This window comes from Gasterosteus aculeatus, chromosome 20 (assembly GCF_964276395.1).
Source record: "Gasterosteus aculeatus chromosome 20, fGasAcu3.hap1.1, whole genome shotgun sequence".
NCBI classification, from domain to species: Eukaryota; Metazoa; Chordata; class Actinopteri; order Perciformes; family Gasterosteidae; genus Gasterosteus; species Gasterosteus aculeatus.
In genome coordinates this window covers 12,908,302-12,922,637 of record NC_135707.1, presented here as the reverse complement: position 1 = coordinate 12,922,637, position 14,336 = coordinate 12,908,302, and positions in this window count along the sequence as shown.

The following is a 14,336-nucleotide window of genomic DNA, read 5'->3' as shown; positions in this document are numbered from 1 at the left end:
ACATAAACCACAGATGGTATAATTCAATTTGCTTGGATGCATCATTTCATAAACTGCTTCATCTGTGTTGAGTGAACGCTGTCTATGTTACCCAGAATTATTAATTATGTGCGCATGATAATTGGGATTATGGCAATTCTTTTTCTATCACAATGTGTAAATTGAATGTTAGTTTTAGTATCACCTACATCATTATTATGTACCATGTACCATGTCTTTTAAAAAAAAGTTTAGAAACCCTATTGAATGTTTTATTGATCATGTAAATACATTTTGTTTGGCTTTGCTCCCTACACACCCTCCAAGGTTTAATATGTATATTGTAATGACCTTACTGGTGGAAAGAACTGGGAATGAGTCATTAATTATGGGACAATGGCTTGGCGAGGGGCCACTGAATGCAATCTATGAACGAAGAGCTGGCCAACAGTGAGTCATTTGCATGATACTGAGGGACAAAATTATGATTCCAGAGATCTATTGAGAAACAGTTGTGGGGCAAACTAATGCTTTCCGCGCGTCAAATAAAGCCAGGCACACATTTAAAATAAATTATCCCTTGTCTATGCAATCACTTAAAGAAATGATTGTTCTCTTCTCTTTCATTAGCATTTCCTCTTTTTCTGCCCTGTGTCTTTTTCTTTCTCATTTACATCCTTCTGTACTTCATGATGTATCTGTCCTTGTCCACGACTGTGTGTGGCTTGAAGTTTCAAATGTATACCATTATCCAAGTATTCTCTGTTGTGTAGTTTCACCTTTCCTCACTGCCATTTAGGCAAATCTCCCTTGTGCATTTAGTGAGGCAGTGACAGGTGATGCATGGTAATGACATGAATTGCTGAAGGTTTTTTCTTCTTTCTCATATCACAGAGATAACAGCACAACTTGTATTTGTATTATTGGGAATGGGGGCTTTCAGGAGCATATATGGCAGGATTGGTTTTAATACAGGATCTTTAAACGTCTTAATAGAATATGATTTTTTAAAGTGTCAGTTGAAGTAGTAGTAGTAGACCTATGGGTTTGTATGACAACATCCCCTTTGTTACCATTTCCATTATGGGTTTGTGAAAATTAAAGTATAGTCTATTATTTTCTGCAGAATGCTAGTTGTATGAGGTCACAAACAGTTGTATTGAAGGATAAAGGATAGTATGAGGAAGAGAAAGACACACACAGCGAAAAGGAAACGGATATATTCACATGCTATGTGTAGTGTCGTGTTTCTTTCATCCCTCTTCAGCAGGACCATCTGCAACCTTGTCAATGAAGCTATAATTAAAGGCTTCGACAGCCAAGGCCACCCGGCAGGGGGTCTGCCCACCTCGACCCATGATGCACGTCGAACGCACCCCTTCACCCTCCACTGTCCCTTAACGTTGCCCCTAATCTAGTGTGACATTTGCTGGAAAACAATGCAGAAAGGGTATTTCCTTAGGAGAGTATGTGCCAACATTGCTCCAATCCAATGAACAGCACTGAAAAACTTAGCAAGTGGTTGAATTGGAGATTGTTGATATTATATTGCAAAAAAAATCATTTTTAATTAAATTAAAAGAACATAATCTGGTTGGTGACCTTAGGTCAGTGTGCAGGCATTTTCAACTGCTGCATCGTGGTGAGATCGTCGAGTGTATAGTGGGTAAATGTCCAATTTGGCTCAATTGGTCCAAAAAAATACTATTTGCTGCAAATAATTTGCCATTGCTGAGCATCTGAGCCTGAGCCGATATAGTGGCTGGCTGAGTAATTAAGTACTATTCCATACCAGTGTTTGGCACAAGGCAGCGCAAAAATGACCTTGTTCTCTTAAGACGGTAGAATGAAATGATGCGTGGGAGAGGTTGAGGTGACAAGGCAAACAGAGATGGAGAAAAATTCTAATATATTCTAATAAATATTCTAAATTCTAATCCAGTTGAATAGCCGAGCTAAAAGAATTTAAGGTCACTCTCTCAGACAACACAATTGCCAAACGTATCGGGTACATGTCTGCTGACATCGAACATGTTGTTTTTGTTTTTAGTGTGCCGTAGGATCTTTTTAATCTATAAAATGTAGACTAATCTAAAACTAGACTATTTGCAACTTTTATTTGTGTGATCAGACAGCGGTTTGTTTTCAATAATGCCTTTTGTTTTGTTACTTTTTCTGTCCTGTCTGTGGAAGGTTAGGTAGATTAGACTGTTACCGAGACGTTTTTGTATGTGAAGAGCTACGGGTGTGTCAATCCTTAGGGAATGCAGCCCAGGTCACAGGTCGCCATAGAGACGACTAAGCTTAGGCCGAGGAGATTTGGAGGGTGCATGACATCTATTTAATCTGATTTAGTGGTCCTGCACACATATCTCCCCCAAATTCCCCTCCACTGCACATGTGCATATATTGTGTAAACAAATACCCACACATGCACAAATATACACACTGTCGTAAATGTAACACATATTTGTTTTCTGGACGACAGAACAACAAATCAGAAAAAAAGAAAAAGCCAGTAGAATAAATGTCAGTGAAGAGGCGAGAAATGTTGCAGAGATTAGTTATTCGGCTGTGAGGGATGAGGAGCGGTGTTTGCCCATCATCTTATTGGAATGGCAACAAATACAGATATTAGTAATGCAGTTGGAACACGTCCAACCATAAACACACCCATGTCCACATACCCATACGCACAGACACACACACACACACACACACACACACACAAAAAGAGTGTCTAACCTTGCAGGTGTTTGGCTTTTTAGCCAGTACCTTTCTCATTTGTATTTTGAAAAGATGATTAACCACTGTGATCATTACAATCATTAACACTAATCATCCAATGAAAACCACAACATCATAATTCAGGGACAATTTTTCCTTGATTTCATTGTAATAGTAAACCTTTAAATTATTCATGGATTACCAGGTCTGGTTCATAGCTTCCTTATGTCTCCCACCAACACGTATGAAAAATGATATTGCTAACTTCTGTAAAGATGCTTGAAAGTTACCTATTGCAACTAAGATTTTAAATCACAGCATAATAATAAGAGCAAAACTCTCCATTATTGAATTGCGGGCTCCTGTCCATGTAGGAACTGCGTGGTGCCCTGGGATTCACCATCGGCTTTTTGCTATGAACTAAATAGGTGAGAGGAAATCAATATCTGGTGACAGCCAGTCAATCCAAGACTCAATGCTGAAACTCTAGTCTGCTTAAAAGGTTGGATCTTCCTCTCACACATGAATCCCAAGAAGGAAGCCGCATAACTTAAGACGGAGAAAGCTCCATATAAATCAGACCAAATAGGAATAAATTGCCTGACAGCATCACTAAATAACTTTAAGTCCAGCTGTCCCTTACTGAAAACGGGTTCATGTCGTCTGTACTGGGAGCATTTGCATGTTGAGCCTGTGGTGGTTTTACATGCCAGGCCACCAAATGAATAGGAATCCTGACACATCGAAAACTGGCTGAGGATCCTAGGTCTTAAAAGAAGCCCTTGAGCATGAAGCAGGAGTGTTGTCACACAGGAAAAAAGCAATTTCAGTCTTTCACGGAGGCTGGATAAATCAGATGATGCATTTCTGTGTGCATAGAGGAGTTGATTTATCAGGCAATATGGGGCTGCAAAAAATCCCCCATTAAGCTTAGGTGTTTGTTATCCACCGGTCTATTAGCTTGAAAAGTATCTCCCTCTTTTTAAGATGGTTTCACATACGTTTCATTGGCAATTTTATTTTTATTTTATGAAGTTGTACTAAGTAAAAGAGACATACCATTAGCAAACCCCTCATCATTTTCTTCCCTGTAAGATGAATACTAATTTTTCTCAGAGAGAAAACCGTGATGTCTATGCATGCATTTCTTTGTTGTTATGGCTACAATAGGAGGCGGGATACACCATTGACAGGAGCCTCTCTATTACAAGACAACTCTTTTTTTGCTGTTTTTTACTTTCACAAAAATACGACATACTAAAACTAATTTAGATCCATCAAAAATATCATTATAGATGTGAATGCATCTTTGACTATAGGACCACAAGGATTTGTGGTTTCAAAGCCCAAAATCATGCTCGTATTTCTGCTGCAACCATAGAAGAAATCCATGCTGGATTAATGTATTCACAGAAATAGTGGATATGTGTTGGACATGGTGAGTAGTTCTCTGGAGTTGTATTAAGGCATGGAACTGCTTCATTATATTTCCTTCTCACAAGCTAAACTAATTTAGCCCTTCCTGGATCTTATACTACCTAATTAGTATTGTAATAACAACAATTAGAAATGTAATTTAGTCCTAACAGTAAAGCAACACTTTGAACATGCCTTGTAATACTCTTGTTTCCTAAAAAGCCCCAAGTTTATGATTAACTTTACAGCAACTAGCAGTAGAGTTGTTGGTTTCAGTGTATTTTCGGGTTGAATATTCAACTCTTCAACTGGGTTTGAAAAAAATGGCTGCACATACATAAAACAGCAGTTGTATTTAGCGTTGGCCCGTAGTATTAAAAATGCATTGTACGTATCGCCTATTGTATGTGCTCAGTCAGTAGGCAGTCAAGTATTTTCCCTGTAGGACGTCTGGTTGAAATATTGTTGACCTTGAGAGAACGATCTTGAAAACATGCCTCCTACCACTATTTTGACAAGTGCAGCCCAATCAGACATGTTGGTTCAGGCTCCATTTTGTCACTCTCTGGTGACTGGGGGCTGTAGGGGGCGGGGGTCATAGGTTGCCTGTCTGTCTGTCTGTCTGTGTGTGTGTGGGGGGGGGGGCAGAGAGAGAAAACTCTGTATCATTCTGTGTGGACATTATGCTTTTGGGTGACATTCATTTCCATTTATGTGGATGTGTGTGTGGGCTTGTTTGGGGGGTATATGTGGTGTGTCTCAGTGTCTGAATGAGTAGCCGGGTGGGTGTTGGGGGCACCAATTCACAAGCGGCGATAGTGGCATGATGAGAGACAGCTCAGGGGCTCAGGATCCGAAGATACAAAGACCACTGACACATCCACCTCCAGGTGTGTGTGAACAGAACCCCCCCCCCCCCCCCCCCCCCCATTTATATCTGTTTAACATGTGTGTAGATGAGTGTGGGTGTGTGTGCAGATGGTGTTGTGTCATCAGGCTGCGATAATAACCAGCACCAGAGGGAGACATTGGGCACATCTTTTTTTTAAGAGACTGATCGTATAATATCACAAAAAGAAGGAAATGAAAGGAGAGGGGGAAAAATAAAAGAAGTAACACATATTCAGACGGCTGGAAAGAGGAGGAAGGAGAGGAAGGAGAGGCTAGTTGACAGATCGCAGGAGCCTTAGAGCAGGGCCCGTTGTCCTCTGTGTGTGGTTGGCTGTGGGGTAGGTGATGTCAACCCCTGACAGGTAATTTGGTCTGAGTCGGACTCCCTGGAGCCAATAATACATATATACTAAACACAGACACAAACACACACAAACAACTCAAACTTGTTTGTACTCATGTGCACATGCGCTATTTCAAACTTGACCAAAATCTTATATACTGTTTTTGGATGTGCTCCTCAAAAGGACATTAACAAGGTTAGGGTCATGTGAGACATTGTTCACGTCTGACGTTTGTTTAATTGGTGTTGTTGTACACAGGGATAGGGACAGGTATCTCTTGCACGGCAATCTTATCTTCATTGGGATTATTTGAATCAAAGCGAGTGACCGAATGACATCAAATTCGGGTTTGCGATCACTGCTCACTAATTTTTTTTTCTTCTTTTTTTTGCAAATCTTGCCCTGCAGTATTCCCATTGTTTAAGCGTACAATGCAAAATTGTTCAAGAGTACAATGCAGAATAAATGTAGTGCTATAAATGTATCATGAAGACTTCTTCAAACAGTACCATGATTGAAACTGTGACCGGCAGGTTATCCAGTCCGTCTCTGTCTATTGGCCAATTACTGTCTCTGTCACTGCACCTGCAACGTAGGCCCTCACCTTGTCTGCTCCGGCTGTCCCCTCAGATCCCCAGTGTGTTGTGACTGTGGCGGCTAGGTGAAGGCCCGTCATCTGGTAGGCTGGCTTGGTGACTTAGTGCTGTTTTAGCTGGGATGTATACCCATTGCCTTTGGGCTAAAGAATTTTAAATAAGGAGACTCTTAATGACTAATCTTTTACCGTATGTGAATATGGATTTTATGAGGGCAACAACATGTGTCAGTTTCAAATACTTTTATAATAAGGAATATTTCGAACAACAAAAATAAAAAAGGTTTTGTGCAGACAAGACTTTACATCCATGAAAACTATTTTTTAAGCTACTCAAAATCATTACCGCAAAAACATCCATGAGGACACTGTTGGTTTGTCTCCTGGTAGTTTCAGGCTGCTCATAACAGATAACTAGGCTTTTCTTAATTATTACCATACATGGCAGTAGCTTATTCAACTAAACTTGAAGCTTACATTATATATAACAGTGTGAAAATAGCCGAGCAACCAAGCAAGTTGATGCCAATTTCAGTCACCAAACATACCAAAGTAGATATGTAATAATTAGTTTGTTTTCATTTGTCGTGAAAAACTATTGAGTGACAGGCCATTGATAGAAAGACAAGCCCTCTTCAGAGTAGTTTCACATCTCTGTTTCACAGCAGAACCGTTGTACATCCCCTCGTGTGTTGGTGTGAAAACATGTCAACATACTGGTTGCCCTGGTCAGATCTGCACTGGCCTCACTGGACTCACTAACTGCCTAGTTTATGTCTGCCTCTCTGTCCGCAACTTGGATGAATCCAGCCCGACTTAACGATGGCCTGTCTATCTGCTACCCAATTATTTTCCCAGAGCCAAGACCCCCGACCTCTCTTCTCTTGGGACAGATGTGTAGATCCCATGTGCGCTGTACTTGTGTCACTGAAGGTGGGCCCGGTCGGTATTGCTTCAGTGAGGCTGGAGATCACTTCCTGCTGGTGGATGGCTCGGACCGTTCAAAATATTAGTTCATCTTCCAAGCCAACAAAAGCAACATTATTGTACAATTTATATATATTATTTAATGAAGAAAAACACACACACAAGCAAATACACACATCCTGTCATTGTTCATATCCCTCATTTATATTTCCATATTGCAAGGAGTGGAATGTTAAGAAAATCTGGTTTAAGCAAAGGTGGAGTTAGCCTCAAAGTAAGTATCTGCTGTGTCTGGGAGAGTGGAACGCTGTCAACCATTATGGAATTATCACAATATAATTTACGTGAAGAAACATATTTTATGTTCAATGCAGTAGAATTCTGGATGAAAAGAGCTTCAGTTTACCATTGTGCATGAAGAGGATGTGCGGTTTTCATCACCTCCATTTCACTGTTGGTGTCTTACAAAAAAGGTTGTGAGTGAAAAGAGATGGCAAGAGAAAGAGATGGAGGCAGAGATGTACATTGAGAAAAACATCCTGGCACCAGATTACATTGTTTTTGCTCTCTGCCATGTTTCTCATTTTCGCTTTCTTTATTCATCCACTTCTTCGCTGCTCCCTCCGTCTGCCTTGCTTTTTAGTCCGGAACGCTCCAGGCAGATCAGAATTTAACTCACTGATGTGTGACTAACGTTAGGATAGACAATATGCAGCCACAAAGTCTTTGATCATAATTCCATGTAACAGTGAAAATGTATGCTGCAAATAAAGAATGAGGAAGAAAGAGGATGGGAGGGAGGGAAGGAGGGGGAGGAAATATAGGGACATTATTGTGCTTGTTACGCTGCCTTCATGCCCCATCAAGCTTGAGATGGTTGGCTAGATGCCAAGAGAATGAGAGACACACATTGAGAGACACACATTGTCCCCGACTTACTAAAATAATGGCCATTGCAAAGGCCTATGTTTTATTTCTATTAATTGACGTATTCTTTTTTTCTTCTAATACATCACACGAGACATGTCTTTGACAATTATCGTGGCTATCATGGCGTAAAAGAAAACGTATGGACGGAATTCTTCCATGAATCTTTGTAATACAAATGGAAAAAAAAGCTTTCAATATAATAAGAACAAACAGGACTGATTGTGTAGCAATGTGAGTTCATAGTAAAGTATTTGTTGAAGAGGATGAACAGAATATGGTAATGAATAGTTACATGCTTTGAGTCACGGTTGGATTTCAAAACAACTGCTCTTCTGAGTGAGGCTTTAATATTTGAGTTTGTTGAAATGGATGCCGCTTGGTGGCAGACCCGTTGAGCCCATGTGCATCTTTCATGAAAAATGCTACAATGTGTATAATTCTGTTGTTTGGTTGAGAAAATGCAGACTGTTCAAGATTCAATCGGTGAGGATCAGGAAAGAGTGTTAGAGCAGTGAGATTCAAAAAAGTAAGTTCCTCTCCACATCTTTGTGAGCATATCGACTCCCAAACAAGCATTGCTGTTTTGATTTCCATGCAAGCCAAAATGATGTTCGCCTCGAGGTACAGTATATTTTCAAAACTTAACTGATTTAGTTGAAGTAGAGAATTCCTGAGACCCAAATACCCTCTACGTTCAGTGCATTACTGTACGTGCCCCAAATCCCTCAGTGTACTAACTATTAACTATTTGACTACCAATATTCTCAAGAATTGATTATGATTTTAAAGAAACATGAGTGAAAAATCTTGTCCTCATGGGACCTGATTCTGTAGGTTGAAGGTCCTGTAGATACCACCCTGTTTCTTGGCGCGATCAAACCATAAAGGCTATAGGTTGAAAACGTCGGCACGGCGCTACAATTGTGGAGTGTCACTTAATTTCCCGTAAATATCAGGCCGCCGCACAGCAATTATCGTTCCCTCGATGCTGGCTTGTTCAACTCTGGATCAATTGTCAGATGATCTGCCACAGTAATGATGCTTCAGATTTTGTATCTTCAAAGTTGACTCTGTTTAAACTTTCCCACCACATTGCCGTTGCGTTTTCTTTTGCATTTTCTGCGACGGCAATCATCTCAAACCAAACACACTAAGTCACTCAAAATAGTGGGAGGATTAGCATTTCATACAGTAAATGTTATCTGGTGTAAATGCAACTAGACATGCCAAGATGTCAGTTTTTCAATAGCCTCGATGGGTACCTAGACACGCGTGTGTGACAAACACCCGTCTACCCTTCATAGATATAAAGGTTGAATGAGAAAAAATCGGATGATTGTTAAAAAGTATGCTTTCATCTATGGAAACACTATACACATTGTCATATTCAGAATTAAAAGAAAATGTAATCAAAGATCATTTGAAAGTCTACCAAACACCCATGAGAACACAGGGTACTGAAATAAACATCTAAAGCTGTTTGATTTACTCCAAATGTCCTGGATTTTTCTTTCTGCTAAAAGAGAAGGGAAACCAGAGGGGGAGGGGGGAACCTTATCTGTCCTGCATAAACATTTATATGAAAAACTTTTCCTTTTTCCTTGACAAGGAGCAGCAGAGGTTACATCATAGGCCTTCTCAGATGTGGGTCTGTGTGCATGTGTGTGGAGCTTTCGACAGCTGCTCTCTCGGCAGGTGGTCTCAAGCACATGTAAATACTCAAAAAGTACTTTCTGTCAGTGATCACAACCAGCAAGGTGAGAGAAGGGGAAAAAAACATCCCTGGATCAAAGAAAAGGATACATGACACCTTCTGCATAACATTGTTCAAAGAGTTCCTCAAACTGTATAAGTGACACGGCTTTAGCAAATAGTTTGGAAAGCACTGGGTTCATGTGAAAAATGGATTTGTTATTGAGGTCATATGTACTCATGACGGTCCTGCTGGGAGGGGATATATGATGGTGTACAACATGGCAGGATCTCTTGCTTGTGCTTATGGCATGTTGCTGAGGTGTGTTTGTGAGGGAATTATTGTAGAGTAGGAAGGAATGCACAGAGAGACGGATGGCAAGACGGCTGGATGATGAGGAAAAATGACAAGGCTATTGCTTTCCTCTCCAGTAAATGTTATTGTGAACAACAAACTGTTTTGTAAACATTACAAAAAAGATAGAAATAAAATATGTGGCCATACTTTAGGATTTGGCTAAGTCCTGCAATGATCTGTTTTAGTTTTCCTCCAAACAAGGCCGACAGCGTCACCTGCTCAGAGTTATTCTCCGTATTGACTGACCTACACATGTGTTTTCAATACTGCTCTCCATTTTACCATACTGCATGTACTCTTTTTTAATACTGCCGATGTTTGTAATTCACCCATTGCCCTCTGTGTCTTTTATGTGCTCTGGTACCTGTGCAAGGTTAGAGGCCTTTAAAATATTCCACCCACATGGCAATGACAGGTTAAGTAGCCACAAAGGATTAGATGATGGGAAGCTCATCCCTGGTGGATAGATGTCTGTCTTTGTATTACCCAGTTTGGAGACTATAAAGACAATTCATTCTATAATTGCTGGCACCTGGACAAGTGCTAGATTACTGTGCCATATATATATATATATATATATATATATATATATATATATATATATATATGTGTGTGTGTGTGTGTGTGTGTGTGTGTGTGAGAGAGAGAGAGTTAGATAAAGGTATGTGGAATCTGAAGTGGAGAGAAACATGTTTTCCCATAGATAGAGTTTGGCTGTCTATGAAACATGGGAACTTACTGCAGCTATATGTTACATTTATTTCAGTTATCTATTTTCCACAGATATGAGGAGGACTGAAGGCCTGCAAAGCTCTGTGATCAGTTGACCCCTGTGAGCCCCAGCACACTCGTATGGTGTACTGCTGTACACACTGTTTGAATATAACTGGTATAGCTTAGCTCATGTGTAATATTGTCACGAAGTTGCGTGGGGAAAAAGGCAGGACTCAAACGCAGAGTTTGCAGAAAACAAAAAGGGACTTTAATAGTCAAAATTCCGAAAAGGCAAAACGTAGTCAGGGCACAGGAGACAACAACAAGGACATGGACATGCGCTTCCGACAGCTAACGATGACGCAACAAGAGACAAGAGACACACATGGTTTAAATACAGTAGGGAGGTGCAGGTGATTGGATACAGGTGGAAACAATCATCACAATCACAGGGGATGAGAGGACAAGGCAGGAAGTGAAGTTAGACAGGAAGACGAGAGACAGAAAACTACGAAATAAAACAGGACATGAACCCAAACCGTGACAGAACTCCCCCCTCAAGGGCCAAATTCTGGATGGCCCAAACTTGGTAAAGAACAGACAAGGGGCGGGAGGGAGGGAAACCAGAGACTATGGTCGGACCGGCCGGGGAACTCGTCGGGCGGCCTGGCGGGCGGTCAGACGGCCAGAAGGGCTCCGGGGGTCCGCCCGGCGGACGATCAGTAGTCTGGCTCCGGAGCGCCGACTGCAGGACCCAGGAAGTCTCTGCAATCGCCGGCTGCGTGGCGAGGGAAGCCGGTGTCGTCGCCGGCTGCGTGGCGAGGGAAGCCGGAGTTGTCGCCGGCTGCGTGGCGAGGGAAGCCGGAGTCGTCGCCGGCTGCGTGGCGAGGGAAGCCGGAGTCGTCGCCGGCTGCGTGGCGTTGGGAACCTCTGGAGTAAGAATAACAGCACTTAAGGGATGTAGTTTTTCACTTTGTCATTTAATGTTGGAGTTACTTGGTGAGTCTTATGTAGCTCACCTATACTTGGTTTACCCATACTGAGCTCTAATAGGTTAATTTAATTACAGTGGCTAATCATTGCGCACCGTTTCAGCATCTCCCAATTATAAGATTATATTTTGAATTTAAGAATGGCACGGTTTCATATCCTCGGGAATAAAAAAAATATTAGTCACACGTTGAAGCAAATTCTATCTGAAATGACCATGCATATTCAAATTAGCGAAACTTACACATACAGGCACGTAGACATATTCCGAGATAGTGGTTCACTGTTAAGTATAGCTTGAGGATGTTCAAAATGAATTCCTAATTTAGTATTTTATCTCCAGGGTAAGCACTAGACCACTGTACAATTATTTAGTTAGATGACAATGTAGGGAACAAATATGCACATATCCATATTAAAGTAATCCTATAATCAAAGCAAGGGCATGCATATTTATGTAATGCATTTACTGTGCAAACGAAATACATATATATGAACACAATAAAATGGAAGAGGCTTTTAATGTCAAATACATTGATAGATACATTCATGACTTATAAACAATACCTTCAAAATTAGACAAGAAAAATTCTCAGATATCTATTTATGAAGCGAAATATCATGAACAGATTTAAAAACTAATGCGGTACAGCAACGTTGATTATTCGTACATTTTTGAGTAAACTACATTGTTTTTTTTAGATTTGTAAATATATAAATAAATTAGGTTGATATGTGGAATTACATTTGGTCATAACTGCATGTGATAGTCTGGTAGATTATTTTGCAACTCAATTACTCAACAACGTTTTATTTATATAGCTGTGTAATAAATCAAACGCATTTCTAAGTGCTTCGTACATGATGAATGATAAAACTGAAATAGAGATAGAGAATTGTAAAATATGCTGTGTGCCAAATGTGTGTCATGTACACACAGAGCTCCCTAAAAAAGGCGTGCCATCAATCTACAAATGTTGCCATGGAGACTAGGTAAAGCTTTCCTGGTAATGTAATGGGAATGCTCTGGTAACTGTCAGAAGAAGTCAATAAATGACTTCCAACCTGGCGCCCTTTGCATCGCACATGTCACAGACTCAAAGGTTGCTGGTGCAGGAGAAAGATGGTTAATTTACGCTAACCCTGCTACTTTAATTAAATACATTAAGTAATTATTACCTCTCTAATAACAAAACATTCTAAGCATTTCTAACTGTAAATCAAGGTATCTCTACATGTGTGTCCTTAGAAGATCCTGAGATCCGCCTATCTGATCTACTTCTTTCTGTGGCATGGTACAATTTAGACACGCAACGTTAAAGTTTAAGTTAGTTTATTGTTAAAGGAGCAATATTATGCCCTTTTACCACAAGTTGATACGGTTATTTGTAGTCTGAATTAAAAATCAAAAATATACTTTGGTCAAAGTACCAAGGATCAATATAAACGGCACCCATTTCAGCCTGCCTGGAACACCTGTGCTCAAACGAACCTTTGGGGTCTTAATGCTAATGAGCCAGCCAACCCCTTCCCCCTGACCCTCCCTCTTCTCCCCTCCACCATCCACACTCCTGCGTGGTTTGCGCCTTGCATGGCATGCAGCAAAAGATTAAATACATAAATATATGTCCACCGATCTTTGATATAAATTTAATTATTGTACGATTTCAATCACTCCATTTGTTTTTATTGTCCATATATATATACACAAATTTGTATATTTTTTATTAGTATTAATTAATTACAAGAATCACAAGTGTGCAAGTGGTTGGTAAACATGCCACAGACAGCCACATTAACATGGAGAAGATCTATCAAAGGGGAATTTTCGTGGTATGTCCTCTTTAAAACACTTTAAACAGTGAAAAAAGCACTGCGGAAGACTTCAAGACTATGCAGAAACCAGCGTATTATTCGCAGAGTCTATCTGACCGCGTATTTAGGTTTCCATGACAACGTCGCATGTCGACTGACGCAATTTGTATGATTAGGTTGTTGTATGAAATTCTAATTATTAAAAGGTTGCAGGTAAAGGCAGGTAAAGATTTTTCGTTTCCTTGTTGTTTGTTCAGGTAGCTGCATTGGCTTCTTCTAGTTTCACGGTTCCATAATAAACGTGTAGATCAGTAATACTCTTTTCTACAGATAAACGGAAGGCACTTGCGCAACAATGGTGGTATATTATGTATTGAGTATATTGTGTGCTGACGTGGCCACTTAGCCTGCTAATAGCACATAAATGTTGGTAAAGGAACTTCCCTTCCCTGGAGCTAGCGAGGCAGAGTGGCTAGCTGACATGAATGGCAACAGGTTAAGTAACTTTCATGCGAACCGCATTGCGTGGAATGACGCGTCGTTGTTTCTGTACCTGCTTACACCAACTTGAGTCAGACAGAAGGGGGAGGGGTGGAGGTGAAGCTGATTTTTATAATCTGATGGAGAATTCCAGAATGTCTCCATCCCTCGCCCAATAAAACCTGCGTGCTGATGTTCACCCCAAAAATCCTGGTATGTATGAACCAACGTCTTTGGGTTCCCGTGGGTCAACAGGGTTTTGGTCTGATCTCCCCTCAAATCAAGCCGTGACTATGTCGGCCCTCATTGACCAAACTCTTCATAAAACCTCAGGGTTGAGAGGCCCAATGCTAACGTTTGCCTACTGCCCACTAAATAAATGATTAGATATGATTTTACTAGCGGAACTGTCGACACTCGAGTAAGCAACGGCTGAGCTGATTTTGACCACGCTGCTGGGGACCACGCCTGCTGATCA